The sequence below is a fragment of the Apium graveolens genome, chromosome 10, assembly GCF_009905375.1.
Source record: "Apium graveolens cultivar Ventura chromosome 10, ASM990537v1, whole genome shotgun sequence".
In the NCBI taxonomy this organism is placed as follows: Eukaryota; Viridiplantae; Streptophyta; class Magnoliopsida; order Apiales; family Apiaceae; genus Apium; species Apium graveolens.
The window spans coordinates 93,672,415-93,688,355 of record NC_133656.1 but is presented as its reverse complement, the minus strand read 5'-3'; positions in this window follow the sequence as shown (position 1 = coordinate 93,688,355).

Sequence of the window (15,941 nt, the reverse complement as noted above, 5' to 3'; positions counted from 1 at the left end):
TCATAAAATCAATTTTAGAGATAATCCAAATATTTTTTAAATTAAATTTGTCATAAAATCACTTTTAAAAGCGAAATAAAAATAACATGGTGCAATAAACAATCATACGAACGATCCACGCCACTCAGCAACCTAATATAAATAGTAATAAATAAAGCACAGAGATCGAAATCAATATACAATTCTTTATTTAATTAATTACGCAGTATTTACACGTTTAAATATCACAAAAATATACGAATCGTTATATCTTTCCCCCCTTAAAAAGATTTTGTCCCCAGAATCTTAACTAATTAAACAAGTGAGGATATTTGTCAACCATATCTGACTCTAACTCTCAGGTAGACTCTTCTACCCTAGGATTTCTCCAAAGTACCTTAACTAAATGAATAGATTTATTTCTAAGCACACGTTTTTTACGATCTAATATCTGGATTGGACGTTCCACATAGGACAGATCTGATTGGAGCTCGATAGGTTCATACTCAATCACTTGGTTTGAAACAGGGATATACGGCTTTAACATGGATACGTGGAATACGTTATGAATATGATGCAACTGTGGCGGTAACGCTATCTCGTACGCAACTTTCCTATTTGCTTCAAAACTTCGAATGGCCCTATATACCTTGGGCTAAGCTTGCCCTTCTCTCCAAATCGAACCAACCCTTTCCATGGTGATACTTTCAACAGTACCAATGATCCTATCTCAAAGTTCATATCTTTCTAATGTAAATCTGCATTCTTCCTCTGTCTATCCTGAGCGACTTCCAATCTTTTCCGAATCAATTCCACTGCATCTCTAGTCTGCTGCACTAACTCAGGTCCTAATACTTTCTTTTCTTCTACTTCGTCCCAATACAAGGGCGATCTGCATTTTCGTCCATATAAGGCTTCATAGGGTGGCATTTCGATGCTAGCATGGTAGCTATTGTTATAAGAAAACTCAATCAATGGTAGATGATCATCCCAATTTCCCTTGAAATCCAAAGCACAAACCCTTAACATATCTTCTATTATCTGAATCGCTCTCTCACTTTGGCCATCTGTCTGAGGATGATAAGCAGTGCTCATAATTAACTTAGTTCCTAAACACTCTTGAAACTTGGTCCAAAATCTTAAGTTGAATCTTGGGTCTCGACCTGATATGATGGACACGGGAACTCCATGCTTGGTTACTATCTCATCCAAATATATTTTAACAAAGTTTTCCAAAGAATATTTCTTGTTAATAGGGAGGAAATGTGCTGACTTGGTCAATCTGTCGATGATTACCCAAATAGCGTCATGATTCGACTTTGTCTTTGACAATCCTACCACGAAATCCATTGCAATCTCTTCCCATTTCCACTATGGAATATCCAAGGGTTGCAACAATCCACTTGGCCTTCGGTGTTTTGCCTTTACCGTCTAACATACGTGACATTATCTGACCCAATCCACAATCTCCTTCTTCATTCCTGGCCACCAGAAGTTCTTCTTTAAGTCTTGATACATCTTGGTACTCCCCGGGTGGATAAAGAATCTAGAATTATGAGCTTCCCGCAAAACTTCATTCTTTAATTCGCTTACTTTGGGGATCCATACTCTTGAGGAAAATCTGAACATACCTTTGCTATCTTTTTGAGTAAAAACTTATTTCCCCATCAAATCATCCAATCCTTTATTCATAATTTCCTCTTGACACTTTCTTATCCTTTCCATCAATTCTGGCTGAAAAGTAATCTCATATAAATGCTCTTTGTTGCTTTCTATCATTCGAACTTCAATTTCTAGCTTTTCTAATTCCCTTGCGAGTCCTTCAGAAACTTTAATCTCATTCAATCTTTCCTTCCTTCTTAAGGCATCTGCTACTACATTAGCTTTTCCCGGATGATAGTTGATGGAGCAATCGTAATCCTTGATCAGCTCTAACCATCTCCGTTGTCTCATGTTTAAATCCTTCTTTTTGAATATATACTTTAAGCTTTTATGATCGGTCTAGATATCACATTTTTCTCCGTACAAGTAATGCCTCCAAAGCTTTAATACGAACACTATTGCAGCTAACTCCAAATCATGCACGGGATACTTCTGCTTATGGGGTTTTAACTGCCTAGACGCATACACAATAACCTTATCATGTTGCATTAACACACATCCTAATCCTTTGAGAGAGGCGTCACTGTAGATCACGAAATTCCCTGTTTCATCTGGTACTGCTAACACAGGTGATGTCACTAATCTTTTCTTCAATTTTTGGAAACTTTATTCATATTTCTCAGTCCAAACAAATCTCTCATTTTTCCTGGTCAGCTTAGTCAACGGGGTTACAATCTTGGAAAAGTCCTTCACAAATCTTTGATAATAGCCTTCTAATCCAAGAAAACTTCTAACTTATATCGGAGTCTTCGGCTGTTCCCATCTGGATACAGCTTCAATCTTCACGGGATCCACTTTAATACCATCCTTACCCACTATATGACCCAAAAACTGAACTTCATCCAACCAAAATTCGCATTTCGAAAACTTAGCATATAGCTGCTTTTCTCTCAACCTTTACAGAGCAATCCTTAGGTGTTCGGCATGGTCTTCTTTGGTCTTTGAATAGATGAGGATGTCATCAATAAATACAATAACAATCTTATCCAGATACTCCTTATACACCCGGTTCATTAAATCCATAAAAGCTGATGGTGCATTAGTCAATCCAAACGACATCACTAAGAACTCATAAAGGCCATACCTGGTTCTAAATGCAGTCTTCGGTATATCTTCAGTCTTGATCTTCAGCTGGTGATAGCCCGATCTTAAATCAATTTTTGAAAAACAACATGCTCCTTTAAGATGGTCAAACAAATCATCAATCCTGGGTAGGGGTACTTATTCTTGATGGTTAACTTGTTCAATTCCCGATAATCAATACACAATCTCATGCTTCCGTCTTTCTTCTTCACAAATAACACTGGTGCGCCCCACGGGGATACACTTGGTCTAATTACTCCTTTATCCAAAAGTTCCTGAAGTTGTTTAGCTAGTTCCTTCATCTCCACCGGGGCCATACGATAGGGAGCCTTTGAAACTGGTTCTGCTCCCATAATTAGGTCGATAGAAAACTCAATCTCCCGATCGGGTGGTAATCCTGGCAATTCGTCTGGAAAAACATCTAAAAATTCACTAACTACTGGAATCTCATCCAAACTAGGTGCCTTTTTTTCAGTGTCCACAACATGGGCTAAATACGCCTCACATCCTTGTCTCAACAGCTTTCTTGCTTCCAATACCGAGAGAAATTTATTTTCCTGCTTCTGTCCTTGGTAGGTTATTCTGATATTATCTTCCGTATACAACAAAATTTTCTTTTTCTTACAATCAATATTTGCCTTATGCTGGGACAACCAATCCATTCCTAAAATCACATCAAATTCTCCTAGCTCAAAGGGTATTAGGTTTACTAAAAAGGAATGCCCACAGATTTCTAATTAACACCTAGGGAAAAATTGGCTTACTGAAACTTTATCTTGGTTGGCCACTTTTATAGTTAAGGGATTAGCTAAATCTTCCAACATCAAATCCATATTACTTATACATTCCCTAGATATAAAAGACTTAGACGCTCCTGAGTCAAACAAAACTTTAACAGGTACGGAATTAAGAGAAAGCGTACCTGCAACCACATCCGAATCCTGAGCATTAGATATCTTGGTCATCTTGAAGGTTCTGGCTCTTGCTGTGCTGGTTGTTGGTCCTTGAGATGCACTTCCTCCTACGCTGCCATGAGTAGCAACCTTGCAATTTCTGGAAATGTGTCCACCCTTACCGCACTTAAAGCAGGTAACTCCGGGGTTTCCTGAATTACATTCTGACGTATAATGGCCTTTTTGATCACACTTAAAGCACTGGACATCCTTTCTGTATTGACCACTATGCTTCTTACCACATTACTTATATTCCACAGTTGGCTTAGTTGATTGGGTTGGGGCAGAAGCAACTGAGGTGACACCGGAACTCATCTGGGAAAAACCTTGTCTCCTGAATCTCTTGTTCCTATTCCGACCAAATTTCTTTGGGAACTTTTGACTGGACTCTTCTCGATCCGCCTTATCAGCACCACTTTCAAACTTCCTCTTCTTATCACTCCTCTCCTTGGAGGCCAACTTCTGATCACTTTTAATCACTAGGGCGGCTTGAACTACAGAGGTATACGTCTTGAGCTGCAAAGCCACCACTCCACTATGAACCTCAGGTTTTAATCCTTGTTGAAACCTACTAGCTTTCTAAATCTCGGTATTCACATATCCAAGGGATAATTGGGCCAATTCCGTAAACTTGACCTCATATTCAGTTACACTCTTCTCTCCTTGCTTCAGTTCCAAAAACTTCACTTCCAATTGACTCTGTAAGCAATCCAAAAAATACTTTTCTAGGAACAACTCAGCAAATTTGGCCTAAGAAATAGGGCCCTCTCCTTCTAGTGCACTCGTGGATTCCTACCAAAAATTTGCTTCACCCTTGAGAAAATAACTAGCATAATCCTTCTTAGAATCATCACTAACCTGAATGAGGGTGAAGGCTTTCTCCATTTCCTTAAGCGAAACCCTAGCAGCAATCGGGTCAACCTCGCCCTTAAACTCTGGGGGTTTGACTGACTGAAAGGACTTGAAACTAACAGGTTGGTTTGGCTCTCTCGGTTGGGGTTGCTGTTGAAGCTGCAACTGTTGTTAGATTTGCTGGTGCTGTTGTTGTATGAATTGCTGCTGTTATTCCTGCTGCTGCAGGAATTGCTGTTGCTGCTGGAATTGTTCTGGCTGCTGAGCCATCTGATTAGACTGTTGGCGCAGCAAATCTAGTAATCCATCCATGGTTGGGCCCCCATCAGAGTTCCTGCTGGAGGAATTGGATGGGATATTCTTCTTGGGAGGCATTCCCCTGAAACACAACAAAAAGGTTTTATATGAAAATTGTGCCCCCGAGTAGCAACATTTTTATGCATCAGGAGAATGATATCACAATAAAATATTCCATTCCTTGTTTACCTGGGGTCCATCCACGATGCATAACTAAATTTAACAAAACCAGCAACAAATACAACAATAACAGTAACAGTAATAACAACAGTGCAAAGAGAATGAAACCAACAACAACTATATAGTAGAAAGACCTACAGTACAACAATAGTACAAATCCATCCAACAACTACAGTACAACACTCTAAATAAACTGAGTGCACAACAAAATTGGTTGTCATAGCAGCCTCTGCCTAATACAAGCTACATCAATATAATATACATATATAAAGAAAACACCTACAGAACTCCTACCACCAACTCTGAGCTCTGTATCTCACTATAGCAACTATGATCTAACCACTGCCACCGATAGACCCTAACTCAAATATCAACCAGTTCACGAGATCCTGATACTGAACAGCTCTGAACTCTGAGCTAATGAAATGGTTAATGGTCCGGGCTCTCTCTACAGCAGCCTGAGTCAAGGATCGCACTCGCTCCTGAACATCAGGTGAAGGGGTAGGGATTCCCTGAAAAGGTCCAACCGGTATCTGGTCAAGCTGTGCCACTAACCCCGGGCTCTGCTCTCTGATAAAAGTCTGGTTCACCGCTCGGTGAACATGGTAGGGGATCGTAAAAGATGCACCTGAAGGAACAGATGGAGGGACATGTGGTCTCGAGGTGGAAGAACTAGGACCGCACCCTAGAGGGAAATCCCTAACAGCAGACACTGACCTTCGTACCCAACGAGGACGGGAACTAGGTCCTGACACGCCTCTCGGAGCAAATGGGGGAACTGGTGGGGGAGGCATGGGAGTCTACTCAGCTATGACATCCAGAGTCCTCTCAGAGTCTGAATCATCTGAATCTGACATGTTCTCCCGAGATGGGGTACTGGAAATCACTATGGGCCACTGTCAACAATAAAAATATACAGGGAAGATACAATAAGGTTAAGGCAAGTCTATTAAAATATTAATAGATGTCAGGGTAACACCGTCGGAAATCTCGACTGACACTTAAGGTTGCTCCTCTAAATGAGTTGCTGACTCACACTTTAGGACACACTTCTAAACCTTTCGGACTCAATCCTTAACCTAAATCAGGGACTTGAACCTTTAGCTCTGATACCAACTATGACGGCCTCAACCCCGAGGTCAGGGGCTAACGTAACCAAGATATAACAAACCACGAATATAAATTACTAATTAAACTTTATTATATAAACACGACCCCAAACCAGGATCCGATACAGGTCCAAGTATTATTTAGGTTACAACACAACATCTAATTTACTTCACAACCCGACACTCTAACTTATTACAGCAACTCATCAGACCTCAGGGTCTGATACAAACTACCTCAGAGGAGCCGGGACCGAAGGGGGCTGACACTCTATTCTGCCCTGGTCTTATAGACATCCGTAATGAATAGATACAAAACAAGCTCCAAGGGTGAGAAATCAATTGCTCAACAGAACCACTATATGAATAACAAGTAAAACAGTGTATATAAAACGATATATGAATATATATCATAACTCGTTTATGAAACAAGTAAAACAGGTACAAACTGGATATCAAAACTAGCATACTCTGAAAAACAATATCATCTGTAGTGTGCTGTGTAAAAATACCAGAATCAAATTTTAGCATGCTATTTCCTTTTCAAAACCATTGTCCCTTTACAGGAACCACAAATCATATGTCCCATTACGGGGACCACAAAACCGTTTGTTCCGTTACGGGAACCACTAAACCAAAATCAGATATATAACTGGACGAATCCTAGGGACAGCTGATCAGTCTATCCCACCACAATACTGTTCCGAAACTCAGAGACTAGCTAGGTCTCTGCCACGCTGGACTAAGCGGTTTAAATAGGGCGTGCAACCGACTTAGCCTCTTACACAAACCTGCTGGGCCGTTACGGGCCTCTTACGCAACCATCCAATATCTCATCTGTTTTTATCCAGTTTTCAAAATCAATTACATTTATCTCTTTTTAAACAGTTATCTCACAGCACACATTCTAAAATCTTTCCAATTTAATCACAATCTAGAGATAGGCATTTTAAGAAGTTACTTTTTCCCCAAAACATCAGTTAGTAAAACATATTTAAATACAGGGAATACGTAACTTAAAATGTTCTGTTCCAGTACTTAATTTAAATCAACAATTATTCATATATACTGAACTGTAAAAGATTTATTCAGGGGTACTTGCCTTGCAAAGCTTTACACTATCACTGGCTTGACTCTAATCGACTTCAACTACTGGGTCCTTCGACTAGAACCTACAGAATCGAAACAACCAAGGTTAAACGACCGTTTATGCTTGACTTATCCTCACTAGACTAGTTACCCAATAATACGATTCCCGACTCGCACACATTCAAATAATAATAATATACACATAATAATAGTACACGTAGCAATCAGGGTTCGATTTATATTTATTGAGAAATATACACCCGATTCGTAATTAAAAGTAATATTTACAAAATTTTGGACAGCGACTCCTCTATATATAGACCTACCCGTCGAAACATCAATCGATGTTAATTCCCAACAAATCAATTTGAGTCATCACATAAATATATACTTAATTCTGAAAATACTTTATACGAACCGTTTTATTTATTTAAAATATTTAGGACTCAGATACGGGTCATCACCGTCCACCGTCCACTCGTAAAAATTCATGGTGGACGGCGGTAAAATTTTGCGGGTACCCGATTAATTCCGGGTTTCCAACGCGAAATTCCACCGATTACTTACAATTATTCCCCGCACTAAAATATTTCATTTCACGAATATTAATCGAATAAATTTCCTACAGAGAAATTAATAAAATAATATTAAAATAACAGACCACAACCATACGCGCCATATGCTCAGAAATGGAAAAGGAACAGGACAACCACAACAACAACCAGAAACAGGGGTCAACGGCGGCAAAAACACCGGCCACACACGCAACACACACACCACAGAATCACACACACACACACGAGCATATGTATACACACATAATATATATACATAACCAACAGAATCAATCAGACCACCAAGCCTCACCGGAAATTAGGCGATGGTGGCGGAGCAAAACAACGGCAACAAGAAATGGCACAAGGAAGAGACGAAGAAGAAGAACGAAGGAAGAACGAGAGAAACGAGAGGTGAGAGAGAGAACAGAGAGAGAGAGTCGAGAAACAGAGAGATTGATACTGAACCCAGGAGAGAAAGAAACCAAAGGCAAAAATTTTGTACATAGGACACGTGTGAAACAAAATGCCACAACCTTCACCTGTATAACTCGTGTCCCCTGCTATTACTCTGAATATTCACGATTTATCAAACCGATTTATGAGTAAAACAAACCTGGAAAATTATTGAAATAGCTTTAAAATGTCATAAATAATTTGAAGTTGCTAAAGTAAAATTTTTATAATTTTTAAGTTATATTTGAAACGCAACATGTACCCGCATTTAACGAATAAACGGAACAACGCGCGGGTAAGATTAGTCCCGAAAATTATTAAAAAAAATTTAAAATTCTAAGAATATTATGAACTAAATAAAATATGAGTTTCATTATTTTTGAACAATCCTGAAATTAAATATGGATTTTACAAATAAACACAATCAGAAAATCATTTAAAAATAAATAATTAGCAAAATATTGATTTGTAAATTTTGTAAAATCCCAAAAATAATTATTGAAATTATAAAATCATAAAATCAATTTTAGAGACAATCTAAATATTTTTGAAAAAAAATTTGTCATAAAATCACTTTTAAAAGCGAAATAAAAATAACATGGTGCAACAAACAATCATACGAACGATCTACGCCACTCAGCAACCGCATATAAATAGTAATAAATAAAGCACAGAGATCGAAATCAATATACAATTCTTTATTTAATTAATTATGCAATAATTACACGTTTAAATATCATAAAAATATATGAGTCATTATATTATAACCAGTTCTACCTTTCTCAGCTTTGTGTGTGAATCATTCTTATTCGTCAGACTAATCACCCTTTCAATTTCCACTATTAAGTAATTTTTAATTACCTCTTTGTTGAGCAGGTTGAATGAGCCATCTTTGAAGTAAATTCTTACCTCTCCCAAGTTATCCACAAAAACTTTATTTATGAATTCAGCTTGTTGCTCAATATAATCATCTTCTGAGATTTCTTCTGAGATTGGTAAGAGGTCATCTTGATTACAACAATTCCATAATGCTCCCATTTCAACCTTGCTCTTCTTCGATTTTCTTCTAATGAACTTGAAGTGTGTTTTGACTAGTGGCTAGAATGTTGGAGGTTTGGATAATTTCTTCAAGGAAGTTTGATTGGCTAGGACAGGTATTTTAAGTAGAGAGTGTGAGTTTGTAGAGGTGTTTAGGTTTGGTGGTTTGGGTTGTTTGAGTATTTGATTGGCTAGGGTTTTGACTTAAGGTTTGTAGAGTTGTAGATGATTGGCTTGCTGATGTTTTCTTTGTGTCTCTCCCATCTTGGTTACTCTTCTTTTTGTCTCCATCCTTATCCCTCCCTTTTCTTCTCATAATTGCTACCATTTACATCCTTATGACTCCCACTCTTTCGCTAGATTGACTTGGATTTGAGCCAAAATATTTGTGTTCATCTTTCTTTTACTCATCATCATCATTGTCATTCATAGCAGTCATTTGTAGCATGGTTTCAGCATTTTGAATATATCTCCCCAAGATTGTGATCATCTCCAAATCATCATCAATAGGGGAGAGCATGGGCCGGTTCGACTCAGTTTTTGGATAAAACCAAAACCGTAACCATATACCTTCGGTTTTCAAAATCAAAAACCACAACCGCTGGTTCGGATTCGGTTTCGATTTTGGTTTCAAAAATATCGGTTCGGTTATAATCGGATCGTTTTCGGTTATAAAACTGACAAATTTTGCATTTATCAAATTTTGTTTTCAAGAGATGATTACATGTATGATATGCAAAGATGTTATTCTTAAAAATTTTAATTTATTACTGTTTGTTTCGCTAAATGTTAGTATACTTTAAATTTAAAATATCAGTCCATGGTTGGCTTGTGCAATATATCTGCAACACTACACTGGTAAAATGTTTACTAAAATTAAAGCACAAAGCATTTTTTGACATTAACATAACATAATGCATTTAATCATCGATCTATAATTATAACCAATAATGTGTTACCTGACTCCCTTCCGAAAGAACAGAGGCCATCAAGCTAACTTTGTAGTTTACACTTAGAAGAATTTATATCATATATTTATTTATTTAATTTTTTCAAAATTTATATAAATTATTATATTTTATTAATTATTTAAATAATCGGTTCGATTCAGTTTTTTCCGGTTCAGTTTTAACTAATAACCGGAACTTAACCCATGAAATCGGTCCGGTTTATAATTTTTCGGTTTCGGTTTCGACTCAGTTTTTATCGGCTCGGTTTTTATTGGTTTCTATCGGTTTCAGTTACTTTTTGTTTTTTTGCTCGCCCCTAATCATCATGCTTGATCTTCTTCACCTTCAATGTTGTCTCAATCACCATCAACAACTTCTTGTTCTTAATGATAAAATACCTAGGAATTAGAAAATGTCCGCATTTCTTGGTAGTTGGGCATATGTAAGCCACTCCCTTGCTAGGTTTGAGGTTGGCCTCATGAAAACTTCTTGTTGGCCTTCTTTGAGTTCTCTTAGCAATTGAGTATCTTCTGGAATCATTAACCGTACTTTATTGATGAAGATATCCAGTTCTGAGGTTCTCCTAGATTTAAGAATGCTAGTGAGACCTGTATGCACCTATCAACTCTAGTGTCCTTAATATTGAAAACAATTATATTCTCCCTCAATATATCCCTAATGACCAGAAGCACCCTCAAGAAGTTTATATTCCTGTCAATAGCCCTCTTGTATGTATGATAGTTGTGGTTCACTGAGACTCTCAGGCATTTTAAAAACTTACCAAATTTCTTGTCAAAACAGGGACCTTCAGCTGCCATCTTCAATCTCTCCCCCATACCAACTTCTGCTTGATGTAAAGATTTGAGCTTGGCTTCCATCTTCCCCTTAGTCTTGTTATCAGGTTGACTAGGGTTCTGTGGGTTTTGTTTCTAGACAGTTTTTAGAGTTTCTTGTAGAGGGACTTTTAGTGCACCCATGATAGTTCCCAAATACACACTTGTCTATATTCGAAAATAATTTTGGGAGTCTATCAGGGATTTAATGTCATTCTATTGGTTTTGCACCGTAGTTGTGAATTGGTTGACTTGAGAAACCATTGTTGAGTTAGAAGCTTGAAGCTCAGTCACTTGGTTTTGGAGAGTTTGGATTTGTTGGGTTGAGAAAACGGATGGTGTAGTTGTATATCTCCCGATACCAAATGTGTCATATACCACTCTCCTAATTTTCTCCATCATCAAAGCAGAAGGCTCATATCTAACCTTGTGAAGTTGATCCAGCTTGACCTTTGTGTCATTATTTTGAGATATTTATTTCTGAATCATCTCATGAAGAGCTATGAATGATTCCCTGAGCTGCTTGATATTTTCTTTTACAGTTGTGAGATTGAGAGTGTCCAGTTTGTTAGAAAATCTGATGAATTTGGTTTTAATATCATTGAGAGTTGGCATGAGCTCATCAATCTTCTTTCTGTCCATCTTCCTTATGTCATCCTAATGACCATCCAGAGTCTTCTCTAAAGCCTTTCCACTAAAATTTAAAGTCTTGAATTGTGCTTTGTAGACTTCTGTGATGGCATCGTACACTTCTTGAGGTGATAACACCTTTGCATTGCTGCTGAGAATGGTGACATATTCTTTTCTGAATCTTGACAATTCTTCCTTAATGTCAATACTAAAGGTTTTGGAGAACCAAGCATCAACATTTCCATCTTTCTCAGCTTCATCTACTATCTTTTCTTGTTGATCCTCAACTTCTTCTCTGTAAGATAGCAAAATGTCTTGATAATCTTGGTTATACATGTCTGATGTGAGAAATTGTTGTGCTATATTGGAAAATCCTTCAATTTGGTCCACAAGCATATCATCTACAGATATGGGTTGAGCTTGGACAACTTTCAGCCAGTTGGCAAGGAGGTTTGAGGATGGTTGAGTAGATGTGGAGGGTAGGTTAGGGTTTGGTGTTGTAATGGTTGAGGTGGATGGAACATCAGTGATAGAAGTCACAGTTGGACTCACAGTATGAACTATAATTGTGACAGTATGTTGACCACTTTGTGAGTGATCCTTCATTTGAATTGGAAGGGAGTTGGATAGGTTACTATCATGTACCATGGCCTCAAACCTTTTTTCTTCTTGCAAAGAACTGGCACTTGAATGTGCTTGAGTACTTGCCTCCTTATTTGATGGATCATTAGAAATTACACTCCTAACTTCAATTTTTAAAGCAATATCAGCTCGGGTTTTGAGGGGAGTTGTTCCTTCTAGAGGAACCTCCAATTGAATTGAAGAGGATTTGAGTAGCTCCCCTTCAAGAGTACTACCCTCAAACCTTAAAGCATGTGAAGGTAGTTGTGCACATGAAGGTGCAGATGTTGACACATTATCTTCAGTGAAAACTGATGAAACCCCTGTGTTTATGATAATATCATCAAGTTCCAACTCAGCATTTGGCCTCTCACCATCTAATTGTGGCTCCGGAGTGGTGATCACTATTTTATGAACTGTGTCACTTGATTTTGGCAGGACTTGAGAAGTGAATTCAAGTCCTTCATTAAATGAAGAAGAAATTTGTGAGATGAGATTAGTGTGTTCAGTATTGATTGCTAGCAAGTGGCAACCTCCCCTATGTAGAAGATGGAGTTTCAATTGACGTGCTCTCATGGTGTGTTCCAGCCTCATTACTTCTTTTACCTTCTTGAATGTGCTCAGGAAGGGGTCCTGACTCTTTGCAAGATGCACATGGGTGAGTGCTCTGTTCAATAGTGACATCCCATTGAGAAGATGCCACTAGAGTATGTTTTATGCCCTTATTTACAACTGCACCTTGTTGAGAAGATGCATATGTGGTCATTTAAGTGCTCTATCTTCTTTCTCCTTGGTTTCTTGACCAGGTGACTCACATCCTCGCCTTGTGTTTCTTCACTCTCATTAATTACAGCTAGGTTAACTTGCTTTCTCTTCTTTTTACTAGCTCCACCCTTTTGAGAGGATGAAGCAATTGGTTTTCTAACATCTAGGGGTTGAAAAAAAACGGTTTCAGCTATGAAAAGCTCCCGTGGGTGTGCCTGTATTTGTACTCCTACAGGACCAAAAGCCATAGCTGCACTAGCAATGGCAGTACTTCTCATATCAGGCATAGGGTAAGGGTAAGTCATAAATCTCTCCAACATAAAGTTAGTGATATTTAGGCTCACCTTTACCTGATTCTTTGTGTTAAGTTTTCTAAATAGATTTTTGGACACTGACTTGCAAATACCTATTTGATTTGCATCAATGTCTGGTGTTTGGTAAATGGCATTCACCTTATAGATTAAAAAAAACATGATAAATCTAGGGAATTAAATTTCTTTACCCCTACTTACCAAATGCATTTTTATCTTGATGCTTAGCTCTCCAAGGTTGAGACTTCCAACATCAAGGTGCTAGTCATAATCCATTGAGTATACCGGCTTCTGGATCATACTTGAAATGTTGTCATATTAAGTCCTCCTGCATGTGAAGGCCCTTATTATTGTGTCAAATATAAAGGACCACTCCCTTCTCAGATTTTTCTTGTTCATCCTGGATAGATCAATCTTTTCATTGTAATTGATGAAGTCCATTAATTCTGCCAGTTCTTGAGAGCTAGGAGCTTCAACCATGTTCTCTGTGAAGATGCCTGGTGCTTTGTTTATGTCATTGGCATTAAACTCCACATCTACACCTTTAATTGTGTCTTCTATGTTATGTCAATATGTCTGGGTATTTATAGTGTAGAGATGTGACTTCACGAAAAGAAAATTAGAAACGGTAAAAATATATATCGAGAAGTCACATGGAGCGTGTAGAGAACTCATATCCAGATGTCTTTTTCTTGACTATTATCGAGAACTAGATAGTGATATACCGATATGTTGTACAAATACTCAGTTTGACCAAATATGACTAATTTATTCTAATTTATATTATGAGAAATACAACACAAAACTAGAATAGATTTTATATCAAAAGTATTTTGTTGAAATAATTTATTGAATTAAATTATTCTTGTCTGAGTTGTAGGGAAGTTTAAATTTGTATTGTAGAAAACTCTATATCAATAATTGTATTGAGAACTCTACATGACATATCAAGAAGTCATAAAAAGACTTATCGAGAACTCTATCGGGAAGTCATTAAAGACTTATCGAGAAGTCATTTTAGACTTATCGAGAACTCGGTTCTCTACCTACTTTTGGTTTCATATTAAATCCGTTTGGACAATTTTTCTTAGAATTAGAAAATTTCCAAGTTGAATTTATTTTTGAAAAAATAAATATACAGAGATTTCTGAAATATTTATAAATTATATTCCATTTAATTCCTAATTAAATTAAATTAATTTTGATTCATTAAGAATTAATCCGCTGCAACATGTTTAGCTGAGTTCTTTCCTTAAGATGAAAAATTAAGCATACTTATTTAACTTACAAGTCTTATGAATGTTGCTTTTATCAACTAAATATTTTTTTTGTTGGAACATAAATGAGCTCAATGGTACCATTGGTAGCATGTTCACTAATGAAATGGTACCTTACATCAATGTGTTTGTTCTAGAATGATTAACAGGATTAGCAACAATAGATATTGCACTAGTATTATCACACATGATAGATATATTTTATAACACTAGTCCATAATCCATTAGTTAATTTCTAATCCAAACCATTTGAGCACAACAACTTTCAGAAGCTATGTATTCAGCTTTAGCTGTGGAAGTTGACACAGACTGTTATTTTTTACTATACCAGGATACAAGTCTTTGACAAAGAAATTGACAGCTTTCACTTGTTCTCTTCCTGTCAACCCTGTATCCAGCAAAATACGTACTTGTGCATCCAACAGCTTCAAAACCAATTCCCTTAGGATACCATAATCCAAAGTTAAGAGTACCTTTCAAATATCTGAAAATCCTCTTGACAACCATTAAGTGTGATTCTTTAGGATTTACTTGAAATCTCGTACATAGACATGTAGCAAACATGATGTTTAGTCTACTTGCAGTCAACTAAAGTAGAGATCTAATCATTCCCCTATAACTTGAAATGTCTACACTCTTTTCTTTGTTATCTTCATTCAATTTGGTAGTTGTAGACATAGGAGTAGATGCAGGTGAACAATCCACCATTCCAAAATCTTCAGAAGATCTTTGACGTACTTAGTTTGACTGATAAAAATTCCATCACTTCTTTGACTAACTTGAATGCCAAAAAAGTAACTTAATTCTCCCATCATACTAATCTCATATTCACTTTGCATGAGTTTTGAGAATATTTGACAAAGTTTCTCATTAGTAGAACCAAAGATGATATCATCCACATAGATTTGAACTAGGATAATATCATCACCATGTTCCTTAAAATATAGAGTTTTATCTAAATCCATTCTTGATCAAGAATTCTGACAAGGGGTCATACCATGCTCTTGGTGCTTGCTTCAAACCATAGAGAGCCTTTAGTAGCCTGTAAATAAAATCTGTAAATTCTGAATCTTTGAAGCCGGTTGTTGCACATAGACTTCTTCTTCCAATTCACTATTAAGGAATGCACTTTTCACATATATTTTTGATACACTTTGAAATTTGGGTGTGCAGCAAATTCAAGGAAAATTATTATTACTTCAAGTATGGAAATTGGAGCAAAACATCATAGTCAATTCCTTCTTCTTGTGAGTAGCCTTTAGCAACAAATCTTTCTTTGTTTATTGTTGACAACACCATTCTCAT